The following is a 19,845-nucleotide window of genomic DNA, read 5'->3' on the forward strand; positions in this document are numbered from 1 at the left end:
CTATATTAATCTCCTACCCAGCTCGCAACGGGGTCAGATTGACAATCAAGCCATCAGGTCAGTGAGATGGCTCAGTGGATAAAAGCACCCACCATGTAAGCTTGACAAAACCACATTTTTTAAAAAAAGACAGAGTTTGGGGTACACATCCAGTACCCCTATGGGAAACAGAGTGGTAGGGTCACCCGGAAGCTCCTGGGCCAGCTAGCCTAACATCAACACCAAGAGAGATCCCATCTCAACAAGATGAAAAGCAGAGCAATTCGCAACAGTTGCCTTATGATCTCCACATACTCACCACAGCACATGTGTGTCTGCATCCCCAGCCCCACCCACAAAGACACACATACAAAAGAGTGACTCTCGCATACTCAGCCCTTCTAATCCTGCAAATTCACTTCCCACAAAGATGTATTCTAAGTCACTCACTGCGCACGTGCGCAGAGCACCAGAAGAAATCTGCGCAGCGCGAACGGTGGAACCCATCTGCAAGAGGCATGTGGTGACCTGTGATGTGTCACTGACAGGGAAAGGGAGCCTCCATGCCTTGCGCAAAGGGAGTCTCTGCATGTCGTCCACTCTTGTGCACGTCTGTACATCTTCCAAAGTTACATGTGACAGGTGACAGATGGTGTTTTCGGACCTTTCCTGTCTTCATTTATACTTTTTTAAAAAAAAACTTGAGAGTCTGCAATGTGCAAAGAGTCACTGCTGATCTTCAGCCTATCCCTTATGTGGGGAAACTATGGCTCGGAGTGGCTGGTGGCCACACACAGACAGCATTGGCATCGGTGTCAGCATCTGGGTATATGCAGTGCCAGAGACCGGAAGACAGCACTGGGCCCTCTGGAACTGGAGTTATGGATGGTTGTGAGATGCTGGGAACTGAACCCAGGTCCTCTGTAAGGGCAGCAAGTTTTCTTAACCCCAGAGCCATCTCTTTAGTGCCACATGCCACCAGTGTGATCCTACACTATAGGTCAGAGTGGCTTAGCGTTGGGGGTCTCTGTCAGGTCAGGGTGCTTGCTGATTCGTTACATCTGATGGGTCAGGGTTTTGCTTATAAACAGGATCTAAATCCACGTCACCATAATTCCAAAGCTTAACCTTGGAAGTGGGGCAGGATTTCACGGAGCACTGAGTGGCTTTGAACTCATTACATAACTGAGGATGACCTCTGAACTCCTGATCATCTCACCTTTTTAGGGCTCTGGGTGTGTGGCACCAGGACAGGCTTCTGTGATGCTGGCCATCAAAACCAGGGCTCCCAGTGTTAGGCAAGCATTCTAATGAACGAGACACATCTCTGCCCCAAAGCTACATCTTTTAAAGATACCACTTTAATAGTCAACAGTTTGCTCCTGGATCTAAGAAGTATCAAGGTTTATGGGTAAGGTGGGAGGGGCCTGAGGGAGTGAGCTCATTCACTGCAGGAAAACCCTTTTTCTTAAGATAAAGGCAAATAGTTTATAAGAGCATCCTCATTAATAGAGAGATAGGGAATACTGGGTACAGTTGTCTAGAGATGCCAAAATGAAGGGACTCACATGTCATTTCAGCTTCATAAAAATCCCAGGGAAGGGCAGTTGATTCTCTTCATCAAGGGCACTATGCAGGCAGAGAGAGAGGGGGGGGGAGGGAGAGGGAGAGGGAGAGGGAGAGGGAGAGGGAGAGAGAGAGAGAGAGAGAGAGAGAGAGAGAGAGAGAGAGAGAGAAGAGAAGGGAGAGGAGAAGAGGAGAGAGGAGAGAGGAGAGGGAGCAAATTAACCACTATTTCTTCCAGAGTCTTTCATTGGCCATTTAGAATCTGCTGCTGTGGGTACATTTTGAAGTCTGAAATCAGAAGCAGCTCTTACAGGATCGGTTTTGTTTGGTGGGGAGGGGGGCATTGTGTGTGGGGTTGTGTGTACGGTGTACTCAGATGTGCGTGTTCACTCGTGCGTGTCTGTGTCTGTGTCTCTCTGTGTGCCTATGCAGAGGCCAGCGGAGGACATCAGGTGTCCCGCTTTATCTCCCTCTAACTTATTCTCCAGAGACAGGGTCTCTCCCTGAACCCAGAGCTAGGCTGTTGGCCAGCAAGCCCCAGGGATTCTTCTGTTTCTCCTCCCCACAGTGCCAGGCTTACAGGTGTACCCAACTATGCCAGTGTTTTACATGGGTTCTAGGGATTCGAACTCAGGTCCTTATGGCTGTGCACTAAGTGCTCTTAATCAAAGGAGCCATCTCTCAGGACTACGTTCAGTATTTTAAGATCTAAGCACCTTGGGATGTTAGGAGCTATCAGTGGCCTCTGTTTTCACATTTTAAAATTATAAAAATAACAACCAGAGTGAAAGGACTTCCCGGACCCATTTCCTTTAAAAGCTTCTATTCATTTGAAGCATATGAGTGCTGATATGGGATTTTAATATTGGGTTTTTCTTGGTTTAGTCCCTATCATGGAGTGACAATTTCTTCCACATCCAGAGTACTGGATCCTCAAATCAAAATTTAAGGGCTGGTGACATGGCTCGGTGGGCCTCTCCAACCTCCCCTCAAATGAATGAATGAATGAATGAACGAATGTTTTAAAGACTAAGCAGGAATTGAAAATCAGGTATTGAAAGTCTGTTCCTTGGCACTGGAGGATAGCAGCATGAGTAAAGTGTTTGCTTCACAAGCCTGAGAACCTGGGTCCAGCTCTGCAGAACTCGCATGAGAGGTGAGCACAGGAGTGTGTGTGCAGGATGTAGGCAACAGGTAGATGCTGGTGGCTCACTCTCCAGCCAGTCTAGGGGAACCAGTGAAGTCTAGGTTCAGTGAGAGAGCTTGCTTCAAATCAGGGAAGCAAATAAGGACCGGGGAAGACACCTGATTTTAACCTCTGGCCTCCATCCATCCACACTACAAACATGACACTGTGCCCTGCCATCCTGCCATCGCAGAGATCACCAAGGTGGGGGATCACACCACAGACCTGCCCCAGGGAACGGCCTGGAGCTGGACGCCCAGCATCTGGTTTAGGAAGAGGACAGCCAGACAGCCAGAGTGCCAGAGCAGGAGTACTCCTATGTATGAAGGACTTGGCAGGGTTGAGAGCCCTCCTCCTACCTAGCCTTCTAGCATGGTGGAATCTCACGGGCCACTTTGTCTTCAACTCCTGGGCCCGAGTAGGAGAGCATTAGTAACTAGGGTCTCCTGCCTTCCTCCATCTCTGTCACCCCTCTTCTAGCTGAAGAACAACAATCCCCATAACAGGAGAGCTCAAGGAAGCACACTGGCTGAGAGACTCTTGAGAATTGAGATCCGATCAGAGGAGGAGCAGTTGGCTTCCTGAGGCAAGAGCAGCTAGCTCAAAAGGGGACTGGAAAAGAGAGGCAGCCTCAGAGAAGCAGCCCCAGTGTGTGCCCTCTGCCCCTCCCCTCAGAACAAGGCAGCATCTCTTGAGGGACTGGCTAAGACCAAAGGGCTGAGGAAAATCAAGTCACAGGTAAATAGCAGCAATGGCTGTTAGGAACTTTCGTTCCAAGAGCATCACTCCCCCTTACGAGAAAAGTTCTGGGCAGATGGCAGGCCAGGGGTGTTCCTTGGATCTGTCATAGAGCAAGCATCCAGCCTGAAATCTAGAAAAATCTAGATGGAGAGAGCACTTCCAGATAGAAAACACCAGTGTGATTTTGTGTCTGGATGGACATCTGCCACTCAACAGAGGCCATTAAGGGATTCAGCTAAAAGTTTCCAGAGCTGCTGGGTAAACAGCTTTGGGCCCTGTGAGTGTATGAAACCCCACAGAGCAGCCTCAAGGGGCTGGTTAATGTCTCAGAGCCAGCCACCAGCTTCTTGCAGAAGGTCTTCTGAGTGGTGCAGAGCAGACTGGTGGGGATCTTAAGGAAGTGCCTCGCCCAACATGGCAGTTGCAGGGTTGTAGAATCTCTGCCCAGAGCCCGCTACCCACCCCCCATTCTATCTCCCCGAAAGAATGAACATTTGACTGTGTGAGAGGGATGGGAAAGAAACAACAAGACCAAGGGCTGGGGATGCATCAGTCAGTAACATGTCTCGAAAGTATAAGAACCTGAGTTTGGATCCCCAGAAGCCACATGAAAGGCAGGGCACGGCAGTGTGTACCGGCCACCCCAGGGCTATAAGATAAGAGGCTGAGATAGGAGGATCCCTTGGAAGTTCACTTGCCAGGAAGCTCAGCCTCCTGGGCAAAGTAGACTATGAGGCCAACGAGAGGCCCTGTCTCAGCCTAGTGTAATAAAACAGAATTGAAATGTGGCGCTCCAAAAGGAAATCAAGCTGTCTTCGCTCACAACTGAAATGGTTTAATATGCAGGCGTGTCTAAGAGCTATAAACATCATCCAGGACAAATCAGGGGGGTTAGCATGAGGGCAGAGGACAAGATCAGGACATGAGGAGTACCTGTGTGTTTGACTTGCCAGCAATGGCCTAGCATTTATTACGGCAAAGAAGGAGAGAGATGGAGAGACAGAAAGACGAGAGACAACAGGCAGGCAGGCAGAGGATGTACAGAGGGAGAGGGTAGGGAATAAAAGAAAGGAAAGAGAAGAATTAGGTTTAAAAAGTCAAAGGAAACAGTGTACACTTTGCTAAACATTTAGAGTGGTGGTGCTGGGGAGATGGCTCAGTCAGAAAAGCACAGGCTGTGTAAGCACAAAGACCTAAGCTTGGATCCTCAGAACCCACATAAAAGCCTCGGGGCCATGTGTGTCCTGTTACCCTGGGGGGAGGGGGGACAAGCAGTCTCTGGGAGTGCACTGACAGCATGGTGAGCTGAGACAGCAAGCTGTAGCTTCCATGGGAGACTGTCTCAAAAGCAAGATGGAGAGTGACTTGGGGAAGTGCCTGGTGTTGACCTCTGACCTCCGCCTGTGTGTGCACACACATCCACACGTGCAAAAAGGACACACGGTTCTAGACTACAGAGGGGAGAGGTGGAAAGCATCATAGGTGAGTAGACTGAGCCTGCTCACTGCTGAGAATCCACAGACTTAGAACCACGTCAACCAAAGACACAGTGACATCCTCTGGGTGGAAAGGGAGACATAACAACTAAATTCCATGTCGTGTCTTTCTTGGTGTGGATTGGTATAGAACTACTCAAGGAAAAAAGAAAAAAACCCTGTGAGCTGCCCATGTTAACTTCTTAATCTGTTCAATGTATTGTGATTAGACACGAGGCTAACATTACAGGAGACTGGGTGAAGCGTTTTCAGGGACTCTGGCTCTGTGGCTTTTCTGTACACCTAGAATTATTTAGGATTCCAAGTATATTTGTAATAAACGTGGAGAGAGATGGTTCAGCCAGTCCATTGGCTGTGAAACCACAGAGACCCAAGTTTGGTCCCCCAGCTCCCAGGAAAGAAGGCCAGGAACAGCAGCCCACATGCTCGTCATCAGAGAACTGGGGAGGGGACAGCAAACAGGGGATCCCGGGGCTCACAGGTGCCAGTCTGCCTCTCTTATTTTTAGCTTAGCCAGCCAGACTATCTGAATTGGTGAGCTCCAGGTTCGACAGATCAGATGGGATGCAGCCCAAGAAGACACCGGTGTTGACCTCTGGACTCTGTACACAATCTGACCTTTCCACACAGGGAGGGAGGGAGGGAGGGAGGGAGGGAGGAAGGAAGGAAGGAAGGAAGGAAGGAAGGAAGGAAGGACGGACAGACCCTTGAGTCCAGTGACCATGCATTTAGGATAATACACAACTATGGACAGTAAATGGGAAGCAGGGATAAAAACCCAGTCTTAAATATTGAGCCTTCCTCTCAGCCTTCCTGCATGTGGTATAACAGCTGTCTGGTCACTGAGTGCTTTTTTTTTTTTTTGTCCCCAATAGCCGTCATTGTTCCCTGGCCACTGGCACACAAGGTCAGTACCTCAGCTTAGTAGAGGCGAGGAGCTATAAAAATAACGAGAAGTGGCAATTATTTGATGTATTAGAATACATTTATAGAACCAGAGAGTTAAGTTTAATACATCAAAACCCCATGGAAACCATGGCCTCTAGATTATAGTGTCATTACAGAGTCTTAAAAGGGAACTATTATAGGACTCCACATAAACTTTCCTGAGTGCTGACTGAGGCTGTGTGTTAAAGGATAATGAGTGCATCTTCAAATGCCTCGTATTGTTTTCTTATCCTCTCTCTCTCTCTCTCTCTCTCTCTCTCTCTCTCTCCCTCCCTCCCTCCCTCCCTCCCTCCCTCCCTCCCTCCCTCTCTCTCTCTCTCTCTCTCTCTCTCTCTCTCTCTCTCTCTCTCTCTCTCTCTCTCTCTCTCTCGGCATTAGGGTCTCATGATACCCAGGCTGGCTGGCCTCCAATTGTGTAGCTATGATGGTTTCCCTTGTTTCTCCCTCCCAGATGCTGGGATTATAGGCAGGTGTCATCTGGCTTACGCTCTGCTGGGGGTGGACCCCAGGGCTTCACACATGCCAGCCAGGCACCATGCCAGCTGAGCCACATCCCCAACCCCACTCCAGTTCTACTTTTACTGACGCGGTGACAGGCTCCATTTACCAGAGCCCTTCTTTTTGCATTAGATAGATGGTCCAAAACAAATCCATGAGGTGTTTTCTTTTTTTTAAACTTGCAATACTCAAGGAACAATAAATATCAGATGACATTTCTTTCAAATAAAACAATTTAAACGGCATTTTCATTTGCTACCCTGTGGGAGCAAAAAGGAACCGATGTGGGTTTTTTTTGTTGTTGTTAAAGGTTGCAGGCAACGTGTTAGGTTGGTTTTTAATTTAAATGTACACTTTAGCCCCCACCTTTTGCTGGGCAGCAAAGCATTCCCGAAGACTTGTGACTGACTGCCTGAGAGAGACAAGGTCCTTCTCTGGGTTCTCTTAAAGTCTTAACTTTCTAAAAACTTAGAAATCAGCATGGCTGCTGGAGATGTGGCTCAGTGAGTAGAGCGCTTGCCTGGAGTGTGCCAGGCCCTGGGGTCCACTCCCAGCACAACATGGGTTGGGAGTGGTGATACGCACTGTAGTCCAGCTCCCCTGAGGTGGAGCTAGGAGAACTAGGGGTTCAAGGTCATTTGGAGGGGGCTACATAACACGTTCAAGGGCAGCCGGGGACGGCTGAGATTTTGTCTCAAACCAAAATACCTCATGGGCCATTTTCTGACCTGCCAGGAAAACTATAAACTCCTCGTGGCAGCCAAAGGGCCTGGTATGAGGCCCACCAGGAAAGGAGATGCTGGAGGGAGAGGGCCGTGATCAGAGCGGATGGAGGAAGTGGCACCCAAAATGACAGGCATGCTGCAAGTGGCCTCTGAAAGGACACCCCGTGTCCTTCTGGGATCGATTTCAGTCTTACAGAAGCCACGGGAATGAACGCTGTCTGAGTTCCTACTTTGAAGAAGCAACAGGAAAGGAGGAAAGAGAGAAGACGAGAAAGACCCACAGACAGACAGTCTCAGTTTACAATGCCCTGGGAGCCGAGTAGAACCCGTCTGTAGAATCCTCAAAATTAGCTCATTTTCCTGAGTGGGGAACGTCAATCAACTCCCTGTCTTTCTTCCGTATTACTGATGTCTAATGATGTAAAGGAGTGATCTGCCTTTCCCCTCACAGAGTAATGATGCTGTACACACCATTTACTCTGCTCAGAATATTAGGCTACAAAAAGAGGCAATGGAGAGGTTTCTCAGGCAGAAGGCTATGAAGGTGCCCTAGGAAACCCTTTATCTATCTGTCTGTCTGTCTGTCTCTGTCTCTCTCTCTCTTTCTCTCTGTGTGTGTATGTATGTATGCATGCGTGTGTGTATGTGTATGTATGTGTAGGTCATATATTAACATGAGGTGTCCTTCCCCAATTGCCCCCTACTCTGTGTTTTGAGGCTGAGCTTCATTGGTCTAGGGTCCACTGACTTGGCCAGGTAGCTTAGACGGGCTTGTCAGCTAGGCCCAGGCAGCCTCCTGTCTCTGCTTCCACAATGCTGAGATTACAAAAAGAATCACCACATCTGTTTTTTGGTTTTGTTCGTTTGTTTGTTCTGCTGTGGGCTCTGGGGTATCTAAACTCAGGTCCTCATGATTTGTATGACAAGAACTTGACCCCCTGAGCCATCTCCCAAGTATCCGGGAAGTGCTATAAACAGCAGTCCCCAAAGTCACCTGCATGCAAGTCACCGGTGAATGGTATGCCTGCAGTTTAAAAGTGTGGTAACTGTTTATCACCTGTACAGTGAGGTTCGTGTCTGAAATCAGGAAGGAAGACTAGAGTGTTTGTCCGTGTCCTCTCAGCTACTTGGGGAGCTGAAGCAGGAGGAGTTCTAGGCCTGCTTGGACTACATAGAATGTTACAGGCTAGCCTAGGAACCTGCCTCAGAATTTTTAAAGAGGACGTGGCACTGGGGATGGGGATGAGTAGCAGAGAGCTTGCCTGCGTGCACAGCCCTGGGCTCAGTCAGGAGCGCTGCAAGCCAATGAATACATAGAAGTTGGAAAAGAAATAGTGAATTCTTGTGGAAGAAAATTACAGATGAAGGAACCAGGCTTGACCACAGCAGCAGCCATTACGTCACTGGGCTGGGGAGATGCCCATCTGTTTTATTTTATCTAATAGTAATGAAAATTATGTTTTTAACAAAAACTAGCAAAATTCAGCAGGTGTTACCTGGTCCGCAAAGCCCATGTTGATGAGGTGGCTCTCTTCTCCTGTTTCTGTTTCAATAAACTCTAGTCCTCTGTGGGACATTTTAATGTCATACATCAAGGGTCTGCAGGACGGTATTTAATAATCACAGGGCATCCTGCATAGAAACACTCCCTTCCCCGATCAGTTCCTGAAGTCACTGGGACTGCACACACGTGTGCTTCTCAGGATCAATGACTGCTGACGGGTTTATCTGTGATCTATTAGTAAACAGTTAACTGAAGTCCTCTGCTGGGTGTCACCAGGGTCTTCGCTGTATTTCCTTGAGACTTGTGGGCTGACCTCTGACTTGGCAGACCGGAGAATTTTTCTGAACTTTACTCTCCTCTCAGATGCAACCCTTTAACACAGACCCTAAATATGCTAGGATTAGCATTCTGCCGAACATCCACACGGGAATTACTCCTGAGTTATGATGTAGGGCTTTACGAGAGACTTTATGCAATGCGTGCACTCCAATCATCTCCAGAAGGTTATAAAGGATGAGTAGTGATTTGACAGAAATGATATTATCCCCCTCAGGGAAGGAAGGAGGAAGGGAGAGAGGGAGAGGGAGAAAGAGGGAAAGGGAGAGGAGGAGAGGGGGGTGCAGAGAGAGAGAAAGAGACAGGGGGCAGAGAGAGAGAGAGAGAGAGAGAGAGAGAGAGAGAGAGAGGAAGAAGAAGAAGGAGGAGGAGGAGGAGGAGGAGGAAGAGGAGGAGGAGGAGGAGAAGGAACTGAAAGAAGATATTATTACAGAGAGAAACAGAGGCACAGGTAAGAAACAATAGCTAAGAAATAAGGCAGTCCTAAAGAAGATTCAAGATAAAACAATAAAACAAATAAAAAATACTCTTTAAAAACTGAAAAATACATTAAATATTGCAAGTTCAATTTTTAAAGTATCTTTTAACCAAGGCAGCTTGCATCCTCAGTGACTGGCTGCAGTGTCTGCCCAGAATCCTCCAGTGAGGGGCTTGAAGGCACGGCTCAGAACAGAGTGTTTGCCTATCATGTGAAAGACGCCACATTCAACCACAGAGGAACAAAAGAAAACAGGTGCTTTCCATAAAAATAAAAAGTCAATGTATTGTTGTGTCTCCGTGCTTTTTCCCCTTCTTCAGGTCAGTTTTCGTTCAGCTCTCCATACTGAACTCGTGAAGGTCAGTCTTTATCTCACAGGAAGGCATCAGGATAAGATCATACCTCTTCTGGGTTTGATTAGAACGCCCTTTCCTGGCTCTCAGGCCATGGCTTGGAACAATGTGACTTCCCATTAGCCCTGGGAATGAAGGGCCATGCACACACATGGCCCCTCCCCTGGCAACTTTGTGGTCCATCTGTCAGAATCACAGACCAGGTAGGAGGTGGCTACTTCTATTCGCCTAAGGCCTGACAGGAAGGTCAGTGACTAACCAGGAAAACCAGGCTGGGAGCCGTGGATGGTAGGCCTGTCTCTCTCAACAAACCAGCTCCCAGAATGACTGAGGTTACATTCAGATTCTCCAGCTTGGCATTCGGTAGAAGCCTTTGGCAAATATCCCCAGTCTTTCCCCCCTAGTCTTCATACACAGCCTTGCTGTGCTTGAAATGGTAGGATTCCCTAGTGAGCAGCTGGACTTGGCATTCCAAAAAACACTTTACCTCTCTCAAATCATACTGTGCCCCATGGATGAAGGGAAGGGGCAGGGGCTCTGTGTCAGCCTGCTACCACCATTCTGGTCCCCCTTCATCCATCTGACACACACTGTGGAACCAGCCGGGCAGGAACAAGGTTGTTCTAGAGAGATACTTGTGTGTCTCTCTATCAGACTATTGAAACAATGGTCCCCAAGACTAGAATTTCCCCCCAGAAATGCCGTGCTGCGAGATGAAACCAAAGCCCAGTGTCAGCTATGGGACAGACTCTCCCAGCCAGATATTCCACAGCGTTCTGAGCACTTGTCATATACTGTGCAGGAGAGACTGGAGCTGAGACACTGACGGGTAAATAATGGTGGGACCCTGTTTGAACCGAAGCTGCTTATCTATGCATACCTCTGGCCATATTTAAATTTAAGCTTTGCGTCATGACACCAAAGATGGACTTCCTACCTGGCTACATCTCTCTATATAATTGGCTAATTGGTAGCTTGCGTAAACCTGACATGTTACCTCTGCCAGGCAGGCTTTGGCCCTAACTACTCTGCTAACAACTGGCCACACACTGTCACTCCCAGAGGCCTGAGGAATTACCTATATTTTTAGAGTTCTTGACTCATGTAAAGCAGGTCCTTGGTTTTGTACTGCGAAAAATTCCAGAGACAGAGTTGGTGGTTTGTTAGAGATTTTTTGCAACCCTCAGTTGAGAACCACTGCCTTAGAGAGTGGTATACCTTAACATCCTCAGAGGGAGCTGCTCTATAGCCACTGTACCCCTCCCTTTGGCTGACAGGCTACTAAAACAGACCCCAAGAAATGGGCATTTTCCACAGTGAGGAAACCTGGTGTCAGTCTAGGAAGAGACTTCAGGGTTCAAACCACCTGGCAGGAGATCAGAGCCAGACAGTGACGCCAGCCAAGAGTGGGACCATGTTTTGACCAGGACTGCTTAACCGTGTTTACTGTCGTCCTCTGTTAAACCTAACCCTGAGATTGAGCTAGTGGGTCCCTGGGCCTGTCTGTCCTCTCCCCAGTGTGGCCACACTGGAGGGTCCCTGGGCCTATCTGTCCCTCTTCTCAGTGTGGCCACATTGAATACATTACTCTCTCTCTTTTCACCATTTCTCGTCTGTTTCATTGGTGGACTAAGGATGGATTCTGGGACCTCGCTTGTTGGCGCTCAACAGCTCAGGTAACATTCCTGTCACCTGCTTCCTCTTTGTCGTTCTTGTGTGCTATTCATGTGTGTTCCTCACGAGCCTCCCGTGGGTCCTTGAGCAGATAGAAATGTCCGGTCTGGGGAGGTGTAGGAGGGAAGGATGCAGGTTGTGCTTGGGCTCTGAACGAAACTGGTGAGTTACAGGTGCTATTAGAGTTAGAGCCCGAGGCTTGAGAGACCCCTAACTAGCCAAGCCTGCCGACTGGTCCTCAGTAGATAATAGTGAGAGGTCAAAAAAAAAGGAGATCTGGTCAGTGGAGCCGTATTGGGAAGAGGAACAAAGAGATCCAGTGAGTCTCCCTACCCACAGGTTAATCTCTCAGGACCTAACATGAGGTTTAGTTCTCTGCCAGCAGAGCGAAGGGCAGCCTGCTGCTCGCTGTGAGGGCCTAACGTTGGTTCTCACACCTGGGCCTGGGCTGCCTCTCTTTTGGGGAGGCTGCCACTTCCATACCCTTCTATCTGCCTCCTCTCCAGGGAGAGAGGTGTGGCTGAGTTAATGTTGAGAGAGAGAGAGAGAGAGAGAGAGAGAGAGAGAGAGAGAGAGAGAGAGGAAGAAGAAGAAGAAGAAGAAGAAGAAGAAGAAGAAGAAGAAGAAGAAGAAGAAGAAGAAGGAGGAGGAGGAGGAGGAGGAGGAGGAAGAGGAGGAGGAGGAGGAGGAGGAGGAGGAGAAGGAGAAGGAGAAGGAGAAGGAGAAGGAGAAGGAGAAGGAGAAGAAGAAGAAGAAGAAGAAGAAGAAGAAGAAGAAGGAGAAGAAGAAGAAGAAGAAAGAAGAAGAAGAGCGATGACGACAACGATGACGACGACGACAACGACGACGGCGATGTCAGGTCCCCAGGAAGGAAGAAAACAGAAGCTGGAGAGAGACCCTGAGCTGTTGTCCTTTAGGCAACAGCAATGGGGGATCTGAGACCAACTTTCAGTCGTGAGACAACGACAAATGTCTCTTGAAGGGGCAGGGAAATTAGCCTAATTAATACTGACTGTGCAATGTGACTTCTGCTACATGGTAGGCTCAGTCTTCCTCTGGGTAGAGGATGGGGCTTAGTTGCTGATATTACGTACTGGGTCTATCTCCATCTCTGGGAGGCAGAGTAAGTGAGTGTGTGTGTGTGTGTGTGTGTGTGTGTGTGTGTGTGTGTGTGTGTGTGTGTGCTTTTCTGTCAGAGTTTCCTTCTTCTCCCTGTGAGGCTCTGCTCCCGTCCCTTGCATCTACAGAGGAGACGGGCAGCTCACAGCTCTTCATCGGCTCCAGGACACAATGGTTCAGCCCTAACACTTTCTGCAGCTCTCAGCTCTGTCCTGATCAGTTATTAAGATCATATTTTAAGCTCCTACCCGCTCCTGACAGAGTAAGAATTCAGGGAGCTCTCTGGCTATGATTGTTGTCGATATATATATTCACCTCCTCTCTCCCAAAACCCAAGTAAGATGACAGCAAGTGATCTTTAAAAATTATTGGTCTGTAAGTACAAAGTGAGGCTAAGAGGACATTCAGAGAGATTACCGAGAATTTAATTGACGGGAGTGCTCGGCATTATACCACAAGAGCCTGTTTTTTATACCTATGGGGTTGGGAGGTGGCTCAGTGGTTAAGAATGCTTGCTGTGCAATCACGAGGGCCTGAGTTCAAAACCCCACAACTCATGTAAAAATCTAGGTATGGCTGTGTACTTGCCCGGGACACCAGTCCCATGAGGGGCAGAGACAAGAGGGTCACTGGGATTTGCTGGCTAGCATCGTAGCTTCCAGGTTCAGTGAGAGACCCTGTCTCAAGGGAGTAAGGCAGGGAGTGATAGAGCAAGACACCTGACCTCCTCCTCTGGCCTCTGTGCACATACCTGTGTGAACACTGGCACAGACACAGATGTGCATAGCACACACACACACACACACACACACACACACACACACACACAGAGAATACTTTAAAAGGTGAAACCATTTATAGAGTAGAACTTACAGAGGAGGGGAAGGCTGTGGAGGCCACAGAAGTTTGGAGGACTCAAAGCTGCAAATGTGAGCTCACTGCATATCCACGTATACAGAGCTCTTGGAGGCCCTGGCCCAGGTTTTACATAAATCAGTCTCTTTCTGTGCATTAAAATATTAGAGGTGGGTTACTTCCAGGCAGAGTTGCATTAAAAAGGAAACCACTTTTCACGCATTAGCCTGCTAATTATGAAAGCACTGAAATAAGAATTAAGTGTTGGCCAAGGGGCAGAAAAACCAGTACCTGCCAGCACCTTGGGCAGAACAGCATGGGACAGTAACTATACAGAAAACACTGGAAGAACCAACCGCCCCCAAAGTCCAACAGGTCCATACCCTGCGACTCAGCAGTTCCACCCTTAATAGAGACCCAAGAGTATAAAAAAACGGGGGCCTCGAAAGTCATCTGCACACCAGTAGTCACCAGTGTTTAGAGCACACTGTTCTCAAGAGGCAAAAGCCCAGATGGCTAGGAGCCAAGACGGAAACCAAGTGTGCCCATGGTGCGACATCTGAACGCTGTATGGCTTACCTCCATCATTTCCACAAGAAATTAAAGGAAGAAGTTTTCTATGCGCTACGGTTCTACGGGATACAGTCGGCCACCTCAGGGAAGGTTGTTTGGGAAAGCAAATGATCATCAGGTGTTTCCTCGCGGAGGATTCCGCCAGCATTCCAATAGCAACAGGCTGAGATGGCACTGGCCCCAAAGTGCCTTCGAAACTGTGTCTCTCAAGCCGACTACAGACGGAATCCCCCAGGAAGCTTTGGAAAGCCCTAGGCCTGGCTTCCTTGCCAGGTGCTTGCTGGCATTGATCTGGGTGGTTTCTGAAGCCTTCCCAAGCTCCCCCACGTGGTTCCAATATGTAGCTACTTCTGGGAGCTTATCTAGATAAAGGGAACCAATTTTCCAATTGCCTATGTAAGTAGACAGAACTGTTGACGTGGTGATTCAAACGAGATGTGTGTGTGCGCGTGTGCGTGTGTGTGTGTACTCCTGCTGCTTTTGGCAGAGCCTGTTTTCCAACCCAGTTTCCAAAGCTGGCTTCACAGCAGACCCAGGAGTCCCTGCTTGATAAACAGTCTCCTGCAGGAGACAGAGCCTACAGTCACCCAGGACTCCTGCGTGCCACAGCTGCCGGGATTGTTTTGTTTGGAATGCCCACCTTCGTGTTGGGACTTACCAACACAAACGACGCCTCCGACCCGGTAATCAGGACAGATAATTGCATCCTCTTAATGGTTTTACTTTATCTTAGGTTTACATTGACAGGAGACGGTAAAATTAGTCCACAAGCCGTGTGAAGTTTGCTACTTTGCTGATTAAAGCTTTAATTGATTCAGAATGTTTTACAAATCAATCTGCGCAAATTACTCCAGGCTTGTGCAAGGCAGCCCGGGAAGAACGGTTCGTCCCACATAAGGGTTTGGATGAGCGGATACCCCTCCCGTGAAGACATTCAGGCTCTCCCCCAGTATGGAAATGAGTCTTGCTGTCTACCATTTGTGTCCAAATTACTCATTCCATTTCTTTTTTGGTGGCACCCCAAACAGCAGGGGGGTCAGCTAAAACTCTTCAGTCTGAAGCACACAGCAGTTCCCCAAACTCCAGACGCTTGTACCTTGATTACAGCCCTCCTGTGGGCACCATAACAATCAAGTAGGAAGGGAAGGATCTAGTTTTACAGAGACATCAAATGAAACCGCACGGCGAAGTCTGTTTAAAGGCGTTCTCGCAGGCACTGTGAGCCCGGGACTTGTCAACTAGTACGAATTGAAATTGGATCTCGCCTCATCTTTGTGAGAGGCGCATCTCTGACCTCCGAGAATAAGATGGCTTTTTAGATATGCAATAGGGCATTTAATCAGCCTTCCTGCAGGAGCAGCGGGCTGTGTTTGGTTGATACTGGTACGTACCTTAAGCACACCTGACCAAGTTCAAAAGCAACACAGACCTAGGGGCATACGCATACATATAGGATGCCGTTTGGTAACATGACCGCTCAGCAAGGCGACAGCAGTATGTTTCTTGCTGGGGCGTATGCTCTCCCCAGTCATGGGCGTTTGGCCAGCTCTACCAAACCAGGCATGAAATCCCTCCTGTCGAGTAGCCTCATTTGGATCAGGACTTGGTTGGTTACCCAGACTGCATCATTGGGCCCATCTTACCAGCAGGTCGGTGTTACTGCAGGCAGGATCCACCATTTGACAAGACCATTGATGCCCTTCCTCCCCCAGCAGCCAGCAAGTACCTCTGACATTATATAAGCAAACCAGCAGGGAGTTTCCTGGTTAACTTGAGGTTGATTTCTCTCTATCCTGCCCCTCAAAGTGAACCATGGCTTCAGTAATAGGGTCTTAACATCTAATTATGGTGGGCAACCAAGGCAACGACAGTGCCCTGTGTTGTTTTGGGCACGTCTGGAGACTCCATGACCAATAATTCATAAGGAGCTATCCCATACATGGGGCTAAGATTTTCATTTAGTAACCATGTCTTCTGGGAGCAGTGTTGGGCACATCGTAGAACACCTCTATTGAAAATATCAGTAAGGTCCGATACTCCAAAAGTGCTAGGGGGTAAAACAGGGAGGACATTTCAATGTACAGGCACAGGCATGGACTTTCTGAGTATCTTCCTGCAGTGTAGGAAAACCGGAAATGGACAAATGGGACCTCAAAAAATGAAAAGCCCAGGAAACTGCCAATCAAGCAAAATGGCAGCTTGGAGAATGAGGGGAGTCCTTGCCTGCTATATCTGAAAAAGGACCAGCTTCTAGAGTTCATGAAGAATTTATGAAACTAAACGTCAAGAAAAGAAACAACCAGTTTTTAATGAATGGACCATGGGACTGGACAAGAAAGATAAGACAATAAATACTTTAAAAAGCGTTCAGCATCCTCAGCTGTCAGGGCAAGGCAGATTAAAATTACATTTAAGGATTCTTCTTTTTAGGGCACTTTATATTTTGATCCAACCCTTTTTCTTTTAGGTGGTTCATGACTTTAGCTAATTATTTTTATTATTTTTATTTCTGTGGAGTTGAGGACTGACTTCAGTACTCATCCGTGCTAGATAAGTGCTCGGTCACTAACTTACCACACCCCCAGCCTCTCACTGGCGGACTCTGGGCAATCGCTCCACAGCCGAGCCACGCCCCTAGCCTCTCACTGGAGGACTCTAGGCAATCGCTCCACAGCTGAGCCACGCCCCCAGCCTCTCACTGGTGGACTCTGGGCAATCGCTCCATAGCCGAGCCATGCACCCAGCGTAAAATATGGTCCTCAGCATCACACTAACAAGGGCTTCCGGCGTGCTTAGCAAGCACCCTACTAACTGAACAACATCTTCAGCTCTGCTTCCTGCTTTGTTATTATTATTGTTTAATGAGGTCTACTGAAGGTTTTACTCCTCTTCCCCCTCCCCTCCCCTTCTTTTTCAATTCTGTGGTGCTAGGGATAGAGGCTGGGGGTGCGCTAAGCAAATGCTCTACCACCGAACTATGGCTTCCCGCACTGCCCTGGCTTTCTTATTTTGCATACAAATTCTATTTTGGTTGTCTGGCCACAGTCATGCACAAATCTACCTTCCTTATGCCAGTTTGGGTGCACCACACGAAACCATGTATGCCTCAACCAACCCACCAACCAAGCAGCTCATCAAACAAATAAAATCAAACGAAAAAAAATACTTCACATAATTGCATCAAGGTGTGTATGTGTTGACATAAACTAGGGTCATCTCAGTGGAGGGAACCTAATTGAGGAGCTTCCTCCCTTACAGACACGTTTTACGGTGTTTTCTTGATTAATGATCGATGTGGTAGGGTCTGTGATGCCATGGGCAGTATCCCCCTGGGCAGGTGGTCCTGGCTTGTATAAAAAGGCAAGGTGAGGGGCTGGGGATTTAGCTCAGTGGTAGAACGCTTACCTAGGAAGCGCAAGGCCCTGGGTTCGGTCCCCAGCTCCGAAAAAAAGAACCAAAAAAAAAAAAAAAAGGCAAGGTGATCGAGCCATGGAGAGCAAGCCAGTAAGCAGTGTTTGTTCTTCCATGGCCTCTGCTTCAGTTCCTGCCTGTAGGTCCCTGATTGAGTTCCTGACCTGTTTTCCTACAAGGACGGACTGTGATGCGGAAGTGTGACGGAGTAAACCATTTCCTCCCTTACGCTGCTGTTGGCCATTTATCAGCAGCTAGGCCAGGTCGGGTACGTTTTTATTCTGTCATGTGCCTGTCTTGTTGTCTGAAGATTTATTTTTAAAATCTTTATGTGTGGGAGTGTTTTGCCAACATGTATGCACACCACTCGTGTGCCGAGTGCCCCTGGGAGCCAGAAGAGGCTGCTGGATCTACTGGAGCTGGAGTTATAAGTGTTTGAGACGTACCAGATCGTGGATGCTGGGAGGAGAACCTGGGTCCTCTGCAAGAGTGGTGCACACTCCAGCTCCTACTTATCCTTAACCTTCTTTTGCTGTCTTACCTTGAATGACAAGATTTACTTCATTCCATCCTGCCCACCCTTAGTTACTTGGAACCTGTGATGTAAACGCCTACTGTCCTATCAGCTTTCACACGTTTTAGGCACCGTTTATAGACTGCAGTCTCCCAACTTGACTGCCCTCTCCCATGCTCCCCCACATCGCTGCTTGCTGATGCTAACAGACCTTTACCCTCATTGGCACTGCCAACAGGAAACACTGTGGAATATGCACCGAAGCTCAGTTTCCTGCTCCTTACTCTCCACTGCCCTGAGGTTTCCTGGCTGCTGGAACCCGTGATTCATTCATTAATTCGCAAGTATACCGGGCAAGTTCCTCAGGTCGCCCATCCTGGAGAAGCCTTCACTGTCGTCCCTTCACGTTGTCTTCGGCAGGGAACATGGAATTCTACGTTCTGAGTTTATCCTCAGAACTTTTGCCAAAGAACCCCCCTGCCCTCAGGTCTTTTCAGATAACTTGTTTAACTTCGTTTCCATTTTATTGACATCCTACTAATTGATTAGTTAGTTAATTGTTCTTCTGTTTCGAGGAATAGGTTTTTGTTTTCTTGTTTTTCATTTTGTTTTTGAGACAAGAGTCTCCAGACCAGACTGGCTTCAAATCCAACACATAGCAGAGGATGCCCTTGAGCTCCCCATTCCCCTGCCAACTCCTCCTGAGCCGGGAGTGCACCACTCTGCCTGGTGGTTTATGTGATGCTGGGGGATGGAGCCCAGGACTTCGTGAATTCTAAGCAAGTGCTCTACCCAGTGAGCCACTTCCAAGCCTGTAATTTATCTTTCTTCACTTATGGAAAACCATCCAGAATCCTTCTGTATAGCCTCCTACTTGTAAGAGCCTTATTTGTAAAAGGAGCTGAACGTCAGCAGTGCAGGCTCAACCTTCAGAATCCACTGATGTATTAAATGTGCAGCACGTCTCCTGGTGCACTTCTGATACATTTTAGGAGCGTTTCCAAGCTTGTTCTTCGGTTATTTTCATGTTTCTCTTCAGTCTGTTGAATTTTTATTTCAACAGGGAACATGTAACCTCTAAGCTGCCCACTTTTAGCGGTGGCAATATGTTCTTTTGCGTCTCTTAAAAGCACCCGTGCATCTTTTCTATAGCCACCCCCTCACCTGTTTTCTCCAGTCAATGTTTCTTTGACAAACCACCTTCCGTGAGTGGTGCCTCTATCTTACCATCCTGAAAGACGTCTGGTGGTGACTGGCGTTGCGCTCACTCAACCCCCTGATCCTCCTGCCTCAGCTTCCCCAGGGTCAGTTGTACCACCATGGCTGGAGCTCAGCCACCTGTATCCTTCGGATTATGTGGTAGACTACCTGCTGCCCCGTCCCTACACCAAGGAGGATTGTGCCACTGACACCGCTAATTGTCTTTTTACTTATTTATTTATTTTTATGATGTGTATGCATGTGTGTATACTCGAGGGCCGTCACATACCTTCTGCCCCAAGAAGCTCCCGAGATTAGGGGTTAGGGATACCCTTGCAGATCTCTCCTTTTTTGTTCAGGCTTTGTCACAACTCATCCACCTTCCTCTTTTCTCTGCTGCATATCCTTGCCTCTGCCTGTCTATCTTTTCATTATATCTTTTTTTTTTATCATTTCTATTACATGAGATGGTGGAGTAGTTTCACGCCCTTTAGTGTGGCAGGAAATAATGAGAAAATGAAACACCATCTCATGCTAGTGTCAGCACTGGTGGGCCACATGGCACCAGCAGGGTGTTCCCATCTCGGCAGACTCTCTGGTCAATGCCACCCCAGCCTCATGCAGCCATCTGCCCCTTGGGGTTATAGTCACAATTCCTAGTAACCCAGTAAAATCAAAACTCTCAAGGC

General features: G+C 48.2%; 1 protein-coding gene and 1 long non-coding RNA gene across 4 annotated transcripts in view; one reads left to right on the forward strand and one right to left on the reverse strand.

Annotated features, from left to right (window-relative positions):
• The window catches only part of Sdk1 (sidekick cell adhesion molecule 1), a 986,485-nt gene that overhangs the window by 371,952 nt on the left and 594,688 nt on the right, over window positions 1–19,845 (reverse strand). The window lies entirely within an intron of this gene.
• Window positions 15,033–19,771, forward strand: LOC134481157 (uncharacterized). Its single transcript, XR_010056467.1, has 2 exons — window positions 15,033–17,396; window positions 17,510–19,771. It is a non-coding gene; the product is annotated as an uncharacterized LOC134481157 (long non-coding RNA).

This window comes from Rattus norvegicus, chromosome 12, assembly GCF_036323735.1.
Source record: "Rattus norvegicus strain BN/NHsdMcwi chromosome 12, GRCr8, whole genome shotgun sequence".
NCBI classification, from domain to species: Eukaryota; Metazoa; Chordata; class Mammalia; order Rodentia; family Muridae; genus Rattus; species Rattus norvegicus.